The sequence below is a fragment of the Ylistrum balloti genome, unplaced genomic scaffold (assembly GCF_031769215.1).
Source record: "Ylistrum balloti isolate Yb309-2 unplaced genomic scaffold, AGI_CSIRO_Ybal_v1 Utg371012, whole genome shotgun sequence".
NCBI lineage: Eukaryota > Metazoa > Mollusca > Bivalvia > Pectinida > Pectinidae > Ylistrum > Ylistrum balloti.
The window spans coordinates 147,708-169,017 of NW_026782563.1; the positions used below are offsets into that span (position 1 = coordinate 147,708).

Genomic DNA, 21,310 nt, shown 5'->3' on the forward strand with positions numbered 1-21,310 from the left:
TTGTATCTCATAAAGTCACAAATATTCTAAAGTACATATGTTTTAAGTACTGTTAGCTTGACACCGTTTTTACCTTTAAGACTTTCAAAACAATTCAAAATGTTAACATCGGTTTTTAAAACTATGATTTTTTATTTTAAAATGAGATCGTGTTGACTGTATTTCCATTTTTCATTTCGAAAGAAATCAAACACGATCTCTGAAAATAAACAACGTGTTGAGATGGTGAGGAAGTGACATCATCTCCGGGTTGTATCATCAAGAACTGTTTGTATACAGCCAACAATCGTCCTCATCTGTAATTATATTGTCGAGACCACCCCCAGGTAAAGTACTAGAGGCAACCATCTTGACCCTTGAGAAGATAGCCTATTGTATATTTTCTTATTAGTGTGATGGGCTACATCATGTAAACATGTTTTAGATAAGTGTCGGAAGCACCCACACAACAAATATGACGCCATAGACTTTGAGATAGTGATATGTATGTTTACTGTAGCCTTGAAACATTGTCTATTTCCATAGTGTTATGATCAAAATCACGCGGGAAAAGTTACGTGAGAAATGTATACATTCGGGGAAGAGCGTTTCAAAGTTCATAGAAATATCAAATTTATTTATCTTTCAACAACTGCAAAACAAGCTTTAAGCATGTATTAATCACTCTTGTTGACCCGGATGGAAGCGAGCGGGGAATTTTATGTGGATGGAAACCAGAATAACCAGGGGAGACCTACGTGATCGGGTGGAAGACCCCATACCTTTTCACTTCCGTTTAGCAATCAAACCGCAGACATGTAGAGCCACTGCTCTACCAAATTCATATCAAAAGTATCCGTATTGAGAATTACATATCGACGAAATTATTTGCTTAAATAGACATGATAAAGGTAGATATATCCAACATGTCAACAAACATTAGTTCAGATTCGGTAAAAGTAGGACAAAATATGAAAATGAATCGAAAAAGAGATGTATACGGAAACCCCTGAAAAATTACATGGAGAATAAAACGAGTATTTCTTGTCATATTACCTTGTCTATGAGTGTATACGGGAGTAATACTCTGTTTCACTTGTATTCGCATTGTTGCGCCTCTCCATTTTTTAAAACTCATACCAGGTATAATCTAATTATCCAATTGAAATACTATATGCAATGTCGCCTCGAAATTTCAAATAAAGCCTGTTTAGAAAAAATGGTCGAATTGAAGCGAATGCATTTTGATGTAAGATAATTTGAATTTCTGCTACCTTGGTTTAACTACTTACAAAGTAGAATGTAAATAAATATGCATCGATATTTTATGAAAATATTACATATCTTCATGTAGCAATGCTATAAGCAAGACCGAGCTAAAAAGGTTGGAAAAAGTCAAAATTTTGATAATACAGTTTGTAAAGACTTACATGACTTATCATTCCACTTACTTACATGTGCTTTACTTTCTATCTGCTCGAGTTTCGACTTTACGACTAGCAACATTTACCCTTTAATAGTGCGTTTTTGTTGTTCGAACGACGTCACGTTCTGAACGTTTTCATTCTCTCAATCAGTATAATTGGAACAGTTGATCAAGTTATTAAGATGATTCCTGCTCCTTACGGAGAAGAACTTGCACGTGTCTCCAGATACAATGCCAAACGAAACTAAGATGCTAATATCTTATTATTAGAAAAAAAATTCATGATATCATTTTAATTTTATTCATCTGGTAACGCCAGGTGAAACTTTAATACTTGGACACACACATAGATGTTTAGCGGCGTTTCTTAATCATTTCTGTTTATTTGTCTTATATTACGTGGTAGATAAAATCAGAACTGGCGTGCTCCAAAAGGTATATTTATGTTTTCTGAGTTCGATGTGAAAGAGTACAACTACCTTTAAGTCAGATCACGTGATATTTAGGTACAATAAAGGTGCAACATATGTCATTCTAACTCATGTTCAAACCCCTTAGTATCGTAAGACAATGCATTGCTACAACGCCATTGAAATGTTTATTGAAGCAAATTTCCATTCGACAGATACTCCCCGAAGCTGGGTTACCGTAGCATTTTCTGTTGATTGTTCGAATTTTTGTGGGTTTTACCAAAGAGATTGAGGAATAACGGATTTTTATTGTGGTATGGTATATGTGACTGTTTCTTTTTTCATGGTTTGCATCCTCGAAAACAACTTTTGTGTGTTTGAGGAGGTGTTTTTAAAATTACATACAATAAACATGACTTTTTTCAACTGTCAGTAAAAATAAAGATATTTTCAAATAATAAAAACAAAGGTTAGTACAATAACTTACAAATGAATATCATCCCATTTCGACGTGGAACAAAAACCGTAGGCGGCATTTAAATTGGAAATCGACATTTATAAGTCATCAGGTAGTCGTTTTATTTAGAGCGAAATAAATAAACAAACAAGCAAAACATACAAACAATAAATAAATAAGACTTAATACCGACAGAATAAAAACAACACACAAAACTCTGTATCAAAAGAGTGGTCATGATTGATGTATAGGTGGCGCCCTTGACAATGTCCAATTAACGGTCCTTACGCCCGGTGACAGGAAATAGATTGATAACATAAAATATCGATGTATTGGGTCCGACTTGTCAAGTGGGGGACAGGTATGGATATATGACCGGGCTTCGACCAGGTAAAATTACTCTTACAGCTATTCATTGCGTGCGTTCTCAATCAACAGAATGATCTTTTGGAAGAAGTTTTAACTTATTATGATTATTTTGAGAGTGTCTCTGGAGACAAATATTTACAGTATCTTATAGATATACTGTCAAACACACATCTGATAAATACCCGTCTTAAAATGAAAATGAAACTCGGTTCAGTGAAAGTTTACTACCTCAGTCAACAATTAGTAATGGTACGAGTTGGTAGATAAAATAGTTGAATGTGGTATGCTGATAGGTTTCATGTTTGTTTCTATTTGGAGAGATATGTTTAAACAATAATGTATGTAGACCTGTTAATTGCAATAAAGCGGGATACAAATGATGTTCTCATAAACAATAAGCATGACACGGTTGCACGGCTATATCATGGTCAATGGCTCATAAACTTTGCGCAACACCCAATACACGTCAGGTGAAACGACAGACAGGAAGCTACAGAACCGCCATTTTGACAGTGGGCAACAACGAAAAAGGTTGACGCACCTGTGTAAACGTGATGCCCAACGGATTTCGCATAACGACTAAGTTTCTTTGGAAAGTAATAACAAATCACAGACAAAGGTCGGAGCTGTCAAAGAGAGTCCGTCATAGCTGTTAATGTCACCATCTTTTCGCCATTACTTCTCACAGTGGACACCTATATTTTTGTTTTATACCCCATAAAGACCGTAGATATGAAAAGCATCACGGAGTGTAACTCCACAATTGATCTACTGGATCAATAACGCTGTACGTCTGTCTATACGGCTATTTTAGTACCTCAAGCACTTCATCATTCCAAGTCCCCTTGGAAATACCGTGATAAAGAAATGCCTTTTAAGAAGTATATTTTGAGTTTAACATTTATTTATATCCTGTCAAGTAATTTACCATTTCTTCTGTTTCTTCTATTTTTATATCCCTTAGGTTTCTATCATTAATGGTCAAGCTTTCCAATATTTCTTGATTACATAGTCTTCGTAATCATCATCCTCCGTTTTCTATATCTTTTTATAGTGTAAATTTCTTTTGTGAATCATGCATCCCTTTGTTTCCATTCGCATGGCACATGTAATCCATACAAATTACATGATACAGTAGCAGAGACCAGCAAAAGAATACTGCATTTGATATGGACAGCTATTTCCCGATGATACAATACACTTTCCATAACATCCCGAGGTCCATGTGCCATGCCGAGTTAGATCTCGCGTGATTTGCCGATAAGACGTCTCTAACAGACAAAGTCTCTGTAAACGTTTGCCAGCGAGGGCGATTACATCTAGCAACCGCCGAAACATGACAACCAGATATATTTATATGAATAAACACTCTGCACTAAAGACAGTGACACAAGGAACCTGTGCCAAATATATCAGTCAGCTTGATTTAAATAAAATCAATTTTTACTTCAACAAGAAAGAGTTTGTAAATATAAATGTATCATTAAGTTAAGTGAGCAATAGAATTAACATTCCTATAAGTACGAAATACACAAATCATGTCGGAAATAAGAAACATGAACAGAAATAATTAAGCACAAGTATAAAGATTTTTTTATTTACAAGCTCACACTTGTTACTGTTTCCAAGATCTTCTGAATGTTTGTTTTCTGTCCATAAAGAAGCGAGTGGTTTGTGCCTCTGGGCGGTGGGTAAGATATCTATCTTAAAGTCGCCTATCGTGGTAAGATTGGCACCACTCCCCAAGTCACGAACCGAAACCGGATTACCATCGTGAACAGATCAAGTGAAATCGTTCGTTTCTGCATTTAAGATATTTCTTTTCAAAACAAACACATAAAATGTATAATGTTAAATAAAAAGTATAATAACTGCTGTGATAAAGTTTTAAATCTATCCATGTCATGAAGCAACAAAATAAAAATCACATCATATTAATATTCGTCGAAGATACCGAATTAATATTCTGGTGTTTGTTTTTGCAACTGAAATTGCTATATTTTCAATATAATGACTATCCAGTATTCATAACAAGACTTTGATACTTAAATGAAGTAATGTATTTTCTACGGTGCTCCAGACAATTTATAGTATACATGTTAACCAGCTCCACGATTCTCAGTGTCTTTCGAAATATGAAATATGTTTGAATTTAAGAATCGTCCAATCAGAACTTTTTTTAGACAAAACAATTTTGCACAAAGAAATTACTATGTGATAATTAAACCCATAAAACAGCAGATAGCGGGAAGATCTAAATGGCTTCAGTTTCATCATTTGAAATACATCAGCATGACACCAAAATGAATTCTAAAGGTTTCCATGGTGACGTGTGGAATCAAGTATCAAATTTTGTTTATTTGTCAGATTAAGGCATGACGCAATTCACGTTTTTGATTTTACAATATAAGGCATATCTGAGAGTTATATTTATAGTTATTTTTTCAGTAATACATATTTCTGACGCGTATTATTAACATTTTGTGTTGTTTAAGTCAATACTGGTTGATAAGAGTAGATATACTTTTTTCTACTTGGAAAATGTGTGATTCAGATATGTACTATTTGATTTTGTCCTATTACCAATGCGTTCCATTTTCCAATATATTTCAAATGATGGCTACAATGAAAAAAATTCAGAAAATATATGGGCGTCTTTCTTCTCAAACAAAATGTGTGTGAAGTATGTTGTTTCATTTTCGCTTTTTTTTTCAATTATTATTTTGAAGAGATAAAGATAAAATACAAATGATTTCTCCTCCAAACCTTCCAAAACCAAGATTCAGATGTAAGATACGACCTTTGTTGATGTAATGGTATGCTGCCTGCCCCGAATAGCAGACGACACCGATGGACTGACATTTCTCAGACCAGCGTTTTCTATCGGTTAACGAAGCTAGATTGGGACCATTTGTATGACTTCGGTGAATTGCAGAAGTGGAGAATCTGTCATAAGATTTCATCAAGCGAAATGGACTCCTTGATTGCATTTTCTTTCCGAGACAAGCTATACCGGCTGCATGTATTTATTCATCGTTTCGAAGCTAACCTAATCAAGAATCATCTCGGACGAGATTGCAGCTCGGCGTTGCCAGAGACTTTGGGCTCGACACTATCGACGTTCCGCTCTTCTCTAATGTATGAGCGCCTAAGGCACTGCAATAATGGTACTGATACACCAAATAACGGTAATTTACTAGTCTCCGTGATTTCATGGTTATTCCTCAATAGTGATCGATAATGGCTGCCACTGAGGAGCAGGGGAATCTGACAAACGTCTGTGAACAGCAGCCATTATTGTTGTGTATAAAATTGTAGTGCTTTAGGAAGAAGCAGTCTAGCGCGTCCAAACTGTGTAAACGTGCAATGCCTTAAAAGGAAATGTAAGACCTCAAATAACCTCAAAAGTGATATAGTCTTATAGGCTTAGTGAATGCTTTAAAATGTTCCATTTATTTGTCTATTGATTTATTTTGAAAACTGGTTGGAAATGTTGTCAGATGTAGGTCACTGTTGTCTGTCCGTTAGGTCTATCATAAGGCAATGTCCTATGAAATGTCGTTTCTGATTGACACAGAGTATTTACAACAAATTATAAGGCATTCTGTTATGTGTACAGACTCTGTACATGTACTAGTAACAGTATCTATATGGAAATACCAAAGTACCGTAAAGACGTTGTGTATGTATCTATAGACAAGTTATTGATACACACAAATATGGTATCAGGTTGTATTGAATGTACATGTTAGTGATACTTCATTACCGATACACAGTTGTATTTGTATATTGGAAGGATCAAATTGCACACAATATAGTAACGGATATAAAGATTAACAAGCATTTCCTCGAATAGAATTTCACCTTTTAAATGTCAAATTTAAGTACACACAACCACACACACATCAAAACTGGGAAATGTCAAATTTAAAACACAAGTGACGCTTATATAAGAGTGGACAGGATCTAAGGATCAAATTGCACACAATATAGTAACGGATATCGTTAAAGATTAACATGAGAAATTTGATCACATTTTCGTCGAATAGAATTTCACCTTTTACTATTATGTAATATCTTATCTATAATTGTGTTTGTTGGCATTATACATTCACACTCACACCCAAACCCACCCCCACACACCCCCACACACACCACCACACACACACACCCCCACACACCCCCACACACACCACCACACACACACCCTCACACACACACACCACCACCACCACCACCACTGTTTGCTGGGTTTATCGTCCTGTGAGCTCACATTACCTGTTGGATACCTCACTGAAAGGCATACGGGAGGTCTGTCGCATGCATGTCGTATATGATTTGATTTCAATGACTTGTTCCCAATATTTCAATTTCTGTGAGAGATGATTAACAGATAACTTGCGACATATTACAGAGATTCGAGAGAGGAAGATTGATGAAGATCATGGAGAAGGCTACCAACCATGGTCTCACTGGAAAATGTAATACCTTCCTGTACAATGTGGTAGGTGTTTGTTGTTATGTCTTGTGAGTCCCTTGTTGTTAGTTCGGTTTCTTCTTTGCGAATGCGAGTACTGACAAGACTTTCTTCGATTGGCTAATATTAAAAGGGAGCGTGCCATCGATAAATATTTACATAGCAGGTCTTATCGATGAAGATTTAATTGACAGGTGTTATCGATGAAGATTTATAGGGCGGGTGTTATCGATGAAGATTTATAGGGCGGTGTTATCGATGAAGATTTATAGGGCGGGTGTTATCGATGAAGATTTATAGGGCGGGTGTTCTCGATGAAGAATTACATGGACAGTGTTTTATTTACGAGATTTACAGGGCGGTGTCAGAAAAACTTTTTTTTCTTTTAAGAATTGTTATCTTTTAGCGTTTTTAAATGTTTCCATCTTTCTTTTTTAAGATTGAGAGATTGAATACAGATTTTTAAAAAAAAAAATCATTTTTTGTCTCTGACATTTTGACCATGCATGCTTCTAACAGCTGTTGCTGTACAAACAAGTGAGTTGAGTGCACGATTCTTCAGAATCACACTTTTCCGTTGATAAAACGCCCAATTCTTTCACTGAATAAAACTTTTCAACATCCGCTTTAATAAAAAAAAGACAACATTCTTAGGTATGTAATGATGAAGTTAACCGAGACAGGAAAACTGGGGACATAAATTTCTACTTTACATATTATCTTTCACGTGAAAACTGTTATAAAGTAAAATTTTGTACATCATCTGATTTTGTATTAAACTCTTTTCAGACTTAAGCCCTGTGATTAATATTTCCGTTACATTTATGATTCATATTCAGCATCATGACAAAACTATACAAAGATAGAACAGCATATGTATGTTAACAGTTTATGATATCTTTCTATAAAATGTCATTTTGTTTTATTTAGTTTTTTTCTGGCGACCAACGGATGGTTCTAACGTCATCCAAAGCTATAGCCAGATGTTGTAGAACGTGTTTGCAAATGTTTTTCATACTTAATATGACGTTTGATAATTTCGAAGCAATATTTGATGTGACCTGACGACCTATTTTTCCCCTACTAACATCAGTGCTGTAAAAATACACAACGATTGTCTCAATCTGTAGCATGCTTAAGTCATGCTACAAAAACACGATTGGTAGATTTTGATGCTGCGAAGCATTTTTTGTATTTGTAAGCGTAAATCATTGTTTAACAACAACAACAAAGTCAGAAACTGAATATAAATCAAATTACTTATATCTTAACGTAAGGGTAAGAATGGCGATATCGAACTCGTACACGCTGGGAAGTGAAGCCGATAATATATCTTCGATCCGTTGTTGTTCCGTTCCATGTATCGTCATTCAGAACAAGACGGTTAAGCCGGATTACACCTCCGGCCCCGTCAAATATTTGAAGGAATTCCCTAACGACAAGAGATTTCCGAAGTTCATCGGGGAAGAATCAATATGTTTCCATACTCGAGGATCAAGCGCATAGAATCTGTGTTGGGAGCCGATATACTCAGGAAACAGTGAAATTCTTAAGACTGTTTTCATTAAAACAACTTATCAATATTCACATAAAATAAAAATTCCTACGTTTATGAGTAAATATTTATAAACTTTGCCTGATAGCCATGTGACGTAATCTGATATAGTTTATATACATATCTATAAATATAAACAACGAATCCTATCCTCCATATTACGAAGAATATTACAATAGTTTGAAACTTTCAAAATGACATTCTATTATCATCGACAAGTACACAACATGGCATTGAGAAATAAGGTTGAAATTTAAATATAAATATATGTATGTATGCATCATATAGTGAGGTTTTCATCCTAAATTACTAATAACACAAGATGGAAACAGTTCTGGTTTAAAAGGCTGATCATGCCGCAAAAAAAATAAAGCGAACGAAATATTAAGACAAACGGGAAGCATTGATTTTTTCGGCATCAGTTGAATTGAAATTAAAATCGAAAATGTAATACAGTTATTTAAAATATCTAACACTAATTACGATACAATGTGGCAATGTTTGTCGACTTTCTCTACGAATTTCGTTTCTTTCCTACATTTACGACATAGGAAGGTTAAAACAAGTCATTCATTCCGTATATTTACCATAGTTCGCATTTTACATATACCGAATGTTTAACCATTCAGATATATAACCGGCATTCAGTGATTGAGTCAAATGATGCGAACAAAATAGTGAATAATAAATGTAACAGCAGAAAGTATCATTATGCTGTTGTATAAGGTGCTTACATAGATGATCGGTATTTCAGAAATGTTCTATTCTGATGAAATATTAGAAATTGATATGGAATTATACTTTAATGATATCACCTCTAGACGTACTACGACAGACATATCTGGTGATGTAGGTATATTCTGTGCAGGGTTTTGCTGAATTCAAACATTTGCTAAATGACCCGATTATATCTTAAATAATTATTTCATCTGATTTTAAAGCAACATATGATGATTTTCATTACTACATTTTTTTCTGTGAAGAAAACCCATTACGATTTCCGGTGGAAATAATTTCATAATAGATTTTGTGCGTTGTAAAACCAAAGAACAAAAATAGAATAGAGGTTCTTATTACACAACAAGAAGAAGGTTTAAGTGTGACATTTCTATGACAACACAGTCGCCTTCGTCAAACAAATGACCACCGTGCATCGCATTAGCACTGACGTACGTAGTGTACGAATTGGTAAGGAAACAACAAACTTTTACATTTGTATTATAATCCTACGTACACTAAGGCAGAAAAAAGTGTGACAACATGGTAAACAGATTATAAACTAAAGAATACACAAGATGGAAACGAAGTATGTACTGTGGTCAATTCGTCTATACCTTGTTTAACACTTGGTCATAGGTGTGCGAGAGTCTGTGGCCCCCACTTGTACCTGTTTAGTACTGGTTCGCTGCAGATACTGTTCCCGCTAGAAAACCATAGCCACTTCGCACTTAAATCTTCTACTGGTTGTGTTATAAGAACTGCTGTTAAAATGACATTACCAATCCGAAGAAAATGTTCCGAAATAAAAGAACAAAAAATGTCACGAAAATAACTGTCCCCATGACTCTATACTTTCGGATAGATTTTGACCAGTTTTGTATATAGTCCTTTACTAAATTGAATTATCATTATACAATGTCGCCTACTGCGACCCAACTTTCGAACAAATGGAATTTCGCTTGGTATTTTTTTTAGATAAGTGCAGCCTACATGGCCCAAGGGAGTCAAATCCCTATCCAGGTCATGGACAATTATACAGAAGTCAAGGAGTTTTATGTGGATGGATAGTGTTGGATGAAGTTATTTTATTTTCATTTTTGATAAGGTCCATTACTGAACACGTGTCCACAGTTGATCTTAAAAACCTTCGAATGTCTGACATCATTTATCATCAAAAGAAAACACCTGAAATCACAAACTCCATGGAGTCTGATTATCGTAAGAGCAATTCCAAAGCAATGTCATGAATCCGACACCTCTTCTCACACTTTTCCTGATTCGATACTTTATTTTTTAGTTCTGAGAGACAGTCATTTCCTCTTGTCAGTAGATGTTCTACAATGACTTCTCCCTTGTCATAAACCGTGGAAGCAACGATTTAATGTGGCAATGACTGCTCCCTTCGGGAATTCGTGAGATGATGTCACACTGCCGTCTCCCTGGAGACAGTGTTGGTCCATTAAGGTTCGGAGTGCCGATACACATTGCCATAAAAACGGTTCACGCTATTGTCAAGAAAACTGATACAGCTTCCGTTTTGGGCGACTGTATTGATTGGAACTAATCTCTCATGAACCTATGTATACAGCAGGTCGATATAGTATCAGAACAAATGTAAAGTCAGTGATTTAAAATTAATAACACAACGATAGAATATTCATGCCGGCTCGATGGAACCACCAGTCTATGTATAAGGGAACATTTATTGTGCCACGTACCGTTGAGCCATTATTTGCATTGAACCATTCTCGTTCCTAACCAGTTGTCCTGGGTTTTCCATGGAGATATCACCACACCGGCCTACGGACATTATACCATGTTGGGTCTTGGCACTAGGTTAACAATAACGAAGCAGAATGCAGTAGACTAATATGTAAAAATCATTAATTGGCGCGTTATTCCCTAGGTCATATTCTGCCAATTTTGCAGGTGCGTGAATTTTCTATTTGCGGAAAAATCGATCGACCGCTGTAGTAATAACGACATAACGAGATTGGGGCTTATGTTAGGAGCGCACGTTGTCAAGCCGAGGAAAACCTAAATTGGCTAGTAACGTCTCTCGCGAGAGTTAGAGCTTTTAACTTCGATGCGGGAAGAGTCCCCCTCCGATGTGCTCCGCTTGTTTTCGCTATCTTCCGACGTTTTCTCGGGGTGTTTCTTTCATATTTCTGCATTGGCCGCCTTTACACGTTGGAGTTGTTCTTCGTGTACCTACCATAAACCACACATACCATAATCCTGCTTATTTACCACTAATAGAAAAACACTTATCTTATAATAAAAACTATGTAATCTAACTAAGGCTATGAGGCTTCAATAAAGAGTACCAGTTTTGAAAGAACACATGAAGATCCATGGGGGTCTAGGGCAGAATACAGGGCAATTAGCGGTAAAGCACAATTTAAGTGGTCAACAATACGGACAGTTGTTGTCATGTAATGCAGTAAATGGTACTGTAAGGTGACCATCGGTAAAGTGAAGGTAATCAAAGGTAAATTGAGGCAGTTTATGGTGAAGGTTGTCAATGGTGAATTGAATTTCGTAAAGTTCGGTAGCATATGGTAAAGTAAAAGTACTTAATGGTAATGAAAGGAACTCAATGATAACATCAAGGTACACAATGGTAAAATAAAGGCATTACATGATAAAGCAAAATAGTCAATGGTATCAGGTAGTCAAAAGTAAAGTTAACACATTCAATTATTAAGTGAGGTAGTCAATGGTAAAATAAGGTAAGTCAATTGTAAAGTAAGTTAGTCAATGGTAAAGTAAGGTAAGTCAATGGTAAAGTAAAAGTAGTCAATGGTAAAGTAAGGTTGTCAACGGTAAAGTAAGTTAGTCAACGGTAAAGTAAGTTAGTCAATGGTAAAGTAAGTTAGTCAATGGTAATGTAGGTTAGTCAATGGTAAAGCAAGGTAGTCAATGGTAAAGTAAGTTAGTCAATGGTAATGTAAGTTAGTCAATGGTAAAGCAAGGTAGTCAATGGTAAAGTAATTTAGTCAACGGTAAAGTAAAGTTAAGCAATTGTAAAGTAAAGGTAAGCAATGGTAAAGTAAAGGTAATCAATGGTAAAGTAAGGTAGTCAACGGTAAAGTAAAGTTAAGCAATTGTAAAGTAAAGGTAAGCAATGGTAAAGTAAGGTAAGTCAATGGTAAAGTAAGTAAATGGTAAAGCAAGGTAGTCAATGGTAAAGTAAGGTAGTCAATGGTAAAGTAAAGTAAGTAGTCGGTAAAGTAAAGTTAAGCAATTGTAAAGTAAAGGTAAGCAATGGTAAAGTAAGGTAAGTCAATGGTAAAGTAAAGTTAGTCAATGGTAAAGTAAGTTAGTCAATGGTAAAGTAAGTTAGTCAATGGTAAAGTAAAGTTAGTCAATGGTAAAGTAAGGTAGTCAATGGTAAAGTAAGGTAGTCAATGGTAAAGTAAGTTAGTCAATGGTAAAGTAAGTTAGTCAATGGTAAAGTAAGTTAGTCAATGGTAAAGTAAGTTAGTCAATGGTAAAGTAAGTTAGTCAATGGTAAAGTAAGGTAGTCAATGGTAAAGTAAGTTAGTCAATGGTAAAGCAAGGTAGTCAATGGTAAAGTAAGTTAGTCAACGGTAAAGTAAAGTTAAGCAATTGTAAAGTAAAGGTAAGTAATTGTAAAGTAAAGGTAAGCAATGGTAAAGTAAAGGTAATCAATGGTAAAGTAAAGGTAAGTCAGTAGTAAAGTAAGTTAGTCAATGGTAAAGTAAGGTAGTCAATGGTAAAGTAAGGTAGTCAATGGTAAAGTAAGGTAGTCAATGGTAAAGTAAGGTAGTCATTGGTAAAGTAAGGTAGTCATTGGTAAAGGTAGCTAACTGTTAAAGGAAGATAGTCGTAAGTATAGTAAGGTGGCAAGGGTAAAAGGTTAACGTAATTTAACATTTTTATTAGCAATACCAGAGGGATATAATGGTAGTTATGATAACAACATAACCTAAATTGTCGTTATTATTGTGTGACCAGGAAAACTGCACTTAGACGTTGACTTTTAAAGTTAAGGATTGATTTGTATTTTCTGCATTAAGCTATCACATGTAAAGTTACCTCCCCTAGTTGTCATGTGGTTTGTTGAGGTGTTCCTTTATTAGGAATAAACATCTAGTCATAATTGTGTAATAACTAGAAACTTAATGTATGAGAAATGCGTCAGAGAACATTGGTTACATACTATAGGGACTCCATAGGTAGATTTTATGTAAACAATTTGTAGATGATAGTCGCTCACATCTGTTCAAAAACTGAAAAGACACCATTTAAATGGCATCATAACCCTTCTAACGTCTTTCAGTTTATTTACAGTAAAAATGAAACCAGTTTTCTTAACCAACAAAACTGACATTATTTTATATTTTGTAAACAAGTTTTTGAAACATCATCCTTGCCTTCGCTATGGATTCTAACTACTCCCGGAGCGACATAGCTACCACACAAGTCTGAACGCTGTGTCTACATTGCCTCGTTTGTCACGTCATTAAAAGCTGCCACTGTATCGCCCAAGCTATTGTTTCAAGTTTCCCAATTTCCTGGAAACCTTCGCGATGTAATATCTCTTAATCTCACCCTTTCGATGTTTCCAGGCAGCACGCGCTCCTGTCGGACCCATTGCGTGCTCTCTAATAAAACTGATCAGAATTTTTCCTCTGTAAATGGACTTTCAATCAGCGGTCTGGGTATGTCTAGAACACCATGGTACGCACGCGCATCCCTCATCGACTCTTTTGATAGAAAATCATTTTGGACACCTGCCTCCCAACACATCATTCTCAATATCATCTGAGATCAATATTAAGAAATTGCTTGGCTTCCAATAAATTGTTAGGACAACTAATACGCTGGGTTTTTTTTTCGAGTCGCCATTTTCCCAACCGGGAATTAGAGGACTCCATAGCGACAGTCATGAAGCCTTAGATACGCAAGCCTCTTAGATATCACGCCATTTTACGGATCCTTTGTTTTAACTCCAATCCATTAAAATGTCAATCATTTTGTGCAACGGCAGGTGTTCGAAATTGTCCATTACATGGGCTGTCATCTTTCTTCGTGTACGGAGCATTTACCAAAGTTTCTGAAGATACTGGCATTCTTCCTTTATTCTTTCACTTTCCTCGGTCACAATCTTGACCTTTGTTTAACAATGACAGACCTATTCTGACTGTTGTAACGGTTGCATTTTCTCTGGTGGTTCCAGTTTCCCTGGTTTCAATTAGAAGCAAAACTATAGACGTATGTTCACGTCATGAACCGAACTATCAATATTATTTTCGTTCATCTTTCAATGCGGCTGTAACTATTTTTAGCATTTTGATTCAATCTCTCAAAATTTGAAAATTGGAAGCTCAAGAAAACACCATTTCTACAGTATCATATACAACCACAATGATGAAAAAGATCAGTACACAGAATGAGGGTTCAAAAACGCAGTGTCTCAAAAGAGTCACGTGCACGTTCTTGTCAATGCAGGTGAATTGCATTAGTCATTATTACTGTGTAGCGAAAATGATACATACATGCGTGCGTTGTTTCATCTTGTCAATTTTAGAAAATTATGGCAATCTTTACAGGATGGTTGTTGTTGTTGTTGTTGTTGTTGTTGTTGTTGTTGTTGTTGTTGTTGTTGTTGTTGTTGTTGTTGTTGTTGTTGTTGTTGTTGTTGTTGTTCTCTGAGAACATCCATGGAACGTTTCCTTTAAAACTCTGTAACTGAATTTCAGGCTGTAAATTGATGAAAACACAAGTTCGATAATGGCAGATACCCAGGGAATCATTCATAGCAATATTTACAATTGAAGTCATATCAAACCGTGTGTCTAGAACACACGTAAATGTACAAGCATGCTTAACTTTTCGGATATTGCTCCCGTGTACCATCTATGAATGTTCACAATCAGCATGTGCTTGAGTACACAGTAATGAAATAACGAATATCTTCGTGCATCTGCGACACTTTTCGGATTATGTACATTTCAGTATCTATTGCTAAATTTCGTTAAACTTTTGGAATCGTCACGATAAACTTAAAATATCACTAGAATACGATTTGTCGCTTTATTACACATATACAGACATACACATACACACAGCTATAGATACACATACACAAGGCTATATATATACATGCACACAGCTATATATATACATACACACAGATATAGATACACATACACACAGCTATACATACACATACATACCGATATAGATACATATACGCACAGATATAGATACACATACACACAGCTATAGTTACACATACACACAGCTATAGTTACACATACACACAGCTATGGATACACATACACACAGATATAGATACACATACACGCAGATTTATATATACATACATCAGCTATAGATACACATACACATGGCTATAGATACACATACGCACAGCTATCAGCTATAGATACACATACACACAGCTATAGATACACATACACACAGCTATAGATACACATACGCACAGCTATAGATACACATACACACAGTTATAGATACACATACACACAGTTATAGATACACATACACACAACTATAGTTACACATACACACAGCTTTAGATATACATACATCAGCTATAGTTACACATACACACAGCTATAGATACACATACACACAGCTATAGATTCACATTTACACAGACGTAGATACACATACAGATATAATACACATCTGTTCATACAGATAAGCACATACATTTTTTGAAATACATTACACGAATAATTTAATACTTTAAATTGCCCAATAGGTATTCATACATATCCAAAGATCGATAAAGATTCGATAGCAAGGGTTATCGATTGTTGCTTTAATTACTATAACCAAATGATTATATATAATTTACATAAAACCAAATATATACACACGAGATGAAGAATTTCGCCAGTGCACTACACACAACATACAATGTGCGTATCTGTGTATATACGTAAGATTGACCGATCTGCATATTGACTGCTTAAATAAACAAAAACATTGTCTTCTTCATGACGTCGCATTATGGCACAATATCAATCTTTCCGTGTCTTATAATAACTCTTATCTCCCAATTCAAAATTTCACAAAACAGGAAGAACAGGACAGTATTAAGAATTTTTACCTCAGATAAACTCGCCAGATGACAATAAAGAACATGTACATGGGAGAGACAGTCTATTGTTACGCGCGAATTTGTCATCATAAGTGTACCTTTGTTCTACCTTTTAAAGAAGTCAATTAATATAGGCCTGCAGTGAAGTTTATCTATAACACTGGTGCCTATTGGCATGGTCTGCTCTGGTTTTTACTGATTGGTCACATTCAGCCAATCAACTATCATTACTTTGTCTGATGTGTTTTGTATGGAATCATCGTCAGGTCTTTGGTCTCATTTCGCTGGTAATGTCCCATTAGTCTGTCTGGTCCCTTTTATTTTTTGATGACGAGTTTTATTTTTGACTTGCTTGTTGTGTTATTTGGTTCGGTGAAGCAGGGGTTGCTTACGCAGAAAAAATGCTCCTGCTACAAAACAACCGAAAAATAACGTGTCACTACCATTGGTAGGCTCGTTATCGCGAGGTGTATAGTTTGATTCTTACTCGGGTCGGGTGATGTTGTCATGTAGCCGAGTTCAGGAACTTACTACTGCTGTTGTGGGTTTGTACATGTGCACTTTACTCCAGCGCCACTCGCAAGGCATTCACTGAATTTGGTACAGCCTACTTCAATAAGACTCTGCCTTAAAATGACCCTGGCCGTTCTCAAGATAATCAAACCAGAATGCAAAATAATAAACAGACAACCCACTTTGCTTGACTTCATTTTTAAAGAATAATATTTACCGATATGTCTGACCACAGCAGTATGAACGCCTCTAAACTTAAGGAATTCATTAGCTTACAGTTTGCCTTGGGAATAATTCGCAGATTTAAAGAAATTGGTTTTACTTTTCAATAATGCTTTCATGTAGACAAACTTAACTTAAGGATTGTTTGTTTTTGTTTTCCAGTCTGAAGTACAGAGAGATCTTTGAGAAGTATAATGTATTGTTTACGCATCAGAGACTGTCTACACACATGACGTGGTTACAGATCAACAAGATGGAAAATATCACGTAGTATTATTAATTTACAAAGAATTCTACAAATATTCTCAATCAGTCTTAAGTAATTCATGTCCTTTTTTATCAAAGAAAGCCTGTTATCTCGGAAATCATAAAATATTACGACACCGTTTAGAGGCTACGTGCAAAGATCCTCTGGACTGTAAGTTACGTAACGTTGGGTATACCAATACTGTTTGCTTAACATCCTAACGTATTCAGTACACAGGTGCGATCATCTTCAGGTGAAAATCCATGTACTGCTGGAGGTCAATGCAATTAGTAGACCGAAGCAATCACAATAGCGGCTTAATTGCACTACAAACGTTTGGTCTCCTTTCTCCAACTTCACACAATTGCCGGCGGTGTCTGAAAGTAAAAGCTTTTGAGCATACCCATTAGAAGGGTACATGTATGTAGGTATCAACAGAAATGATACATTTACCTCCCGGGAGACTAAAACAAACGTCTGGTTAGCTTTGAGAGAAATGGTTTCCATTAGGCACAATGCGGGACACGTCTGAATAATTACACTAGTTTATAATATACACCAGTTTTTGGTGATGTTATTCGAAAACCTTATTTGTTAAGTTGATTGACAATTGGTTTTGTTGGACTACACTTTCTAATAAAACATTTTTTTCTGTAGTTTTTCCTACATTTGCCAGGAATTAGTTTCCATCATACGTCCCTTGCATTGCCGAAAAGACATAGATATCATTATTGAAACCTATTCGAATGGTAATTTATTTAAATGTTCACCAATGTATTCTGTCAATTATCCTTTCATGAATAATTGTTGACGTGTTATTTTGATTTAGATGGACCATTTTCTATGTCGTTCCAGGAATTTGTCTTTATTTTGTCTCAAAACCTTTTTAATGTCATTCAACAGTGATGTTTGACAAAGCAATGTCTGTCTCTCTTCGGTTTATGATATTGTGTTAGAGAGAATACGGAGTATTTGTACTTTATCAGTGCTTTCTGTTTGTTTTCTCAAGACAATATTATTGTAGGGCACTGTAAGTAACCAGACAGCATGGTAACAGTTCAGATCTGTAAACTTGTCACTCGTTTACATGCTGTTTTAAAATTAACAATAATATGAGACTATTGTGATCTGTTCAGATGTTCAATAATAATGCGGTTTTTTAAAGGCGCTGGTAAAATTTACTATATCAAGCTAACAATTCCCTCTCTGATCTGCTCAAGATCAATTATTGTGTTTCACAGCACACCTGGGTCAGTGTGATTAGCTTGAGGTCAAACACCTCGCACCTGGCCAGCTTCGTCTAAGGTGTGATTACCTATCATTACCTGCCATACAATGTTCGGAACACCTCGGGCAATAAACAAAGGTAACAGTCATTACGAGAGAAAGTCACACTCGTTGTACACCTATTTGACTTTTGATCTTTCTATAAATTGTGTAGAATAGAGGCCCTTATTTACCGCCCCTTTCTATACTTCCTATCAATACATTTTAAGCATGACGGCATTTTCTCAGCGATGCATTTATTTGGCATTTGTGCACGACTCCCACGAGGTCTAGTAGCCATTGGTCAGCTAACACCTGCAGCCGGACACGCTGGTCAACCACAGTGCCCGGTGGAAAGATGCTTCGGACGTCATCGAATGTATTGGTCAAGTGATTCAGAGCAGAACCCCGATATGATAACACATCCAAGGATGGTTGTTGACATACATATATCAAAGATGAGTAGATGTGGTCAACTTTATCATGTCCTGACCATAAGGACTGACATTGATAGGGAGGAAGATTGCACTCATTAAATACAACAACCTATCCTAACATTGGTAATTGGCTGGAATGGTTATCTCGTGCCTTGACCACTAACCACATGTTGCTTATATATATAACTCCTTGTTGAATGACTTTCCGTGAGCTTTATTTATCATTAACGCGACCGCCAACTGTTGGTCTGTCTATATAATACATGACTACATTTCCGTATTCGACATCTGTTTTGGGTGAAAAATGATTAAAAATTGAAATCCAAATTGAACGAAAAAAGGACACTTTCATGAATATATTAAACCTGCAAAATCAATGCTTATTTACCAATATCCGAATTATTTGTATATATATAGCTAATATTCAAACTACAATTTTTCGTAAAGTTTTATATATTGAACCAACTAAAGCCAATCGCACGTGCATAGTGTTATTTTCGTTTTAAATAACGCACAAGAAAAATTTTAAAGGGTTATATGGTACTGACTATTTTTTACTCACCGCAGCAATATTTCATATAATGCAATAATTACGAAATGAAGGGTTAATGTTTCTAATAAATCATCTTTATACTGTTAAGGAAATGCCACACACAAACAAAACTGGCAATAGGTGATATTGTAAAGGATGTTTTAAATCTATTCTCAAATTATCTATATTTACAACAATTTAACTAGTACGTTTCACACTGTCATATCACGGTAACGTTTAATCAAATACACCTTATTTCATAAAAAATACCTTTAATATTTTCAAACACACGAAATTAGCTAAAGCGTATATGTTATTACATTAACATGTACACATGGGGTCTATTTTAAAGAATTAGAAGAATGTGTTTCCATTCCCATCTTTTTTATCGGAGAGGATATAATTCGCAGGGAAAGAATAAAACACAGTACATTGAATGAAACGTTTTTAAGATAACCAGTAGTAATACAACAGTATTGTTTTTGTCGATATAAGAACGCCGCACAACTTCCAAAACTAGCTACACAATTTTCATTTAAGGCGGAAGTTGTGTATCTCTCAACCGGAAGTTATTGACGGAGTGGTTTTCAGTACTATTGTTTAAAGACTTAATTATTGTGAAAAAAGTACGACTCGTAAGATGCATTACTAAATAGTGTAATCAATCACTGAAGATCGATAATGATCAATAGCTTGATGAGGACGTAATGGTCACATGACATCACCAGATCACATCGCCAGACATCATCCTTAATCATCGGAATACGTTTTTATCAGCTTCCGGCGTAAATCGATAATGATCAACGTTTCATTTCTTATCGGTTTGTTGAATCATACTAATCGTTATTTCTCTCTAATTTGTGTGAAACATACTAAATTTCCGACAAAAATATTGTTTCATTTGTTTATTTGTTTAGATTTTGTTTGGTTTTTGTTTAATGACATGCTATAACGTAAGAAATTTCACACTTTGATTAACTGATGAGCTTGTTTGTTGATAATCCTGTCATGTTCAGTTTTAAGCATTCCGCTTCACATTCTGCTAAAACTGAATATTTTTCATAACAAATGAATTAGACACGATTTACATAATGTGTTGTCCAAATGAAAGACAAGAGTGCCATGTTTAACATGACCCATGAAGCTATCATGGTATTAACATTGTAGCATTCCGACGCAAATTTAATCAAAGGGTGAAAATTGGATTCTTTATAAAAACAAGAAAAAAAATCAGTCATGGAGACGAGTTTTGATATATTTTTTTCTGAAGTATGTGGATAGCCACATGACTTCTATTCTGAAGGCTCCATAGCTCAGTTGGTTAGAGCGCCAGTCTAGTAAACTGGAGGTCGAGGGTTCGACTCCCCCTGGAGCCTGCATTTTATCACTACATTGTATTTCGAAAAACAATCGGTGTAGATTAGTAGTCCATTTCATTTTTCAACAAAAGATTAAAATTATACATCTTAATGTAGTAACTTTTTAAAAAAATTGTGAGTTAATATTCAGGATGGCAATTCACTGGAAAATTATTGCTAAAAATGGCAATAGTGCTGTTGTGCGTGTGTATCTCTGATAAATCACCAATAAGGTTTATG

The 21,310-nt window shown here is 35.4% G+C and overlaps 1 non-coding gene across 1 annotated transcript; it reads left to right on the plus strand.

Moving 5' to 3' along the window:
- The first annotated feature begins 21,014 nt into the window (after positions 1-21,014).
- Positions 21,015-21,088, plus strand: Trnat-agu (transfer RNA threonine (anticodon AGU)). The gene has a single exon. It is a non-coding gene; the product is annotated as a tRNA-Thr (tRNA).
- The last annotated feature ends 222 nt before the right edge of the window (positions 21,089-21,310 follow it).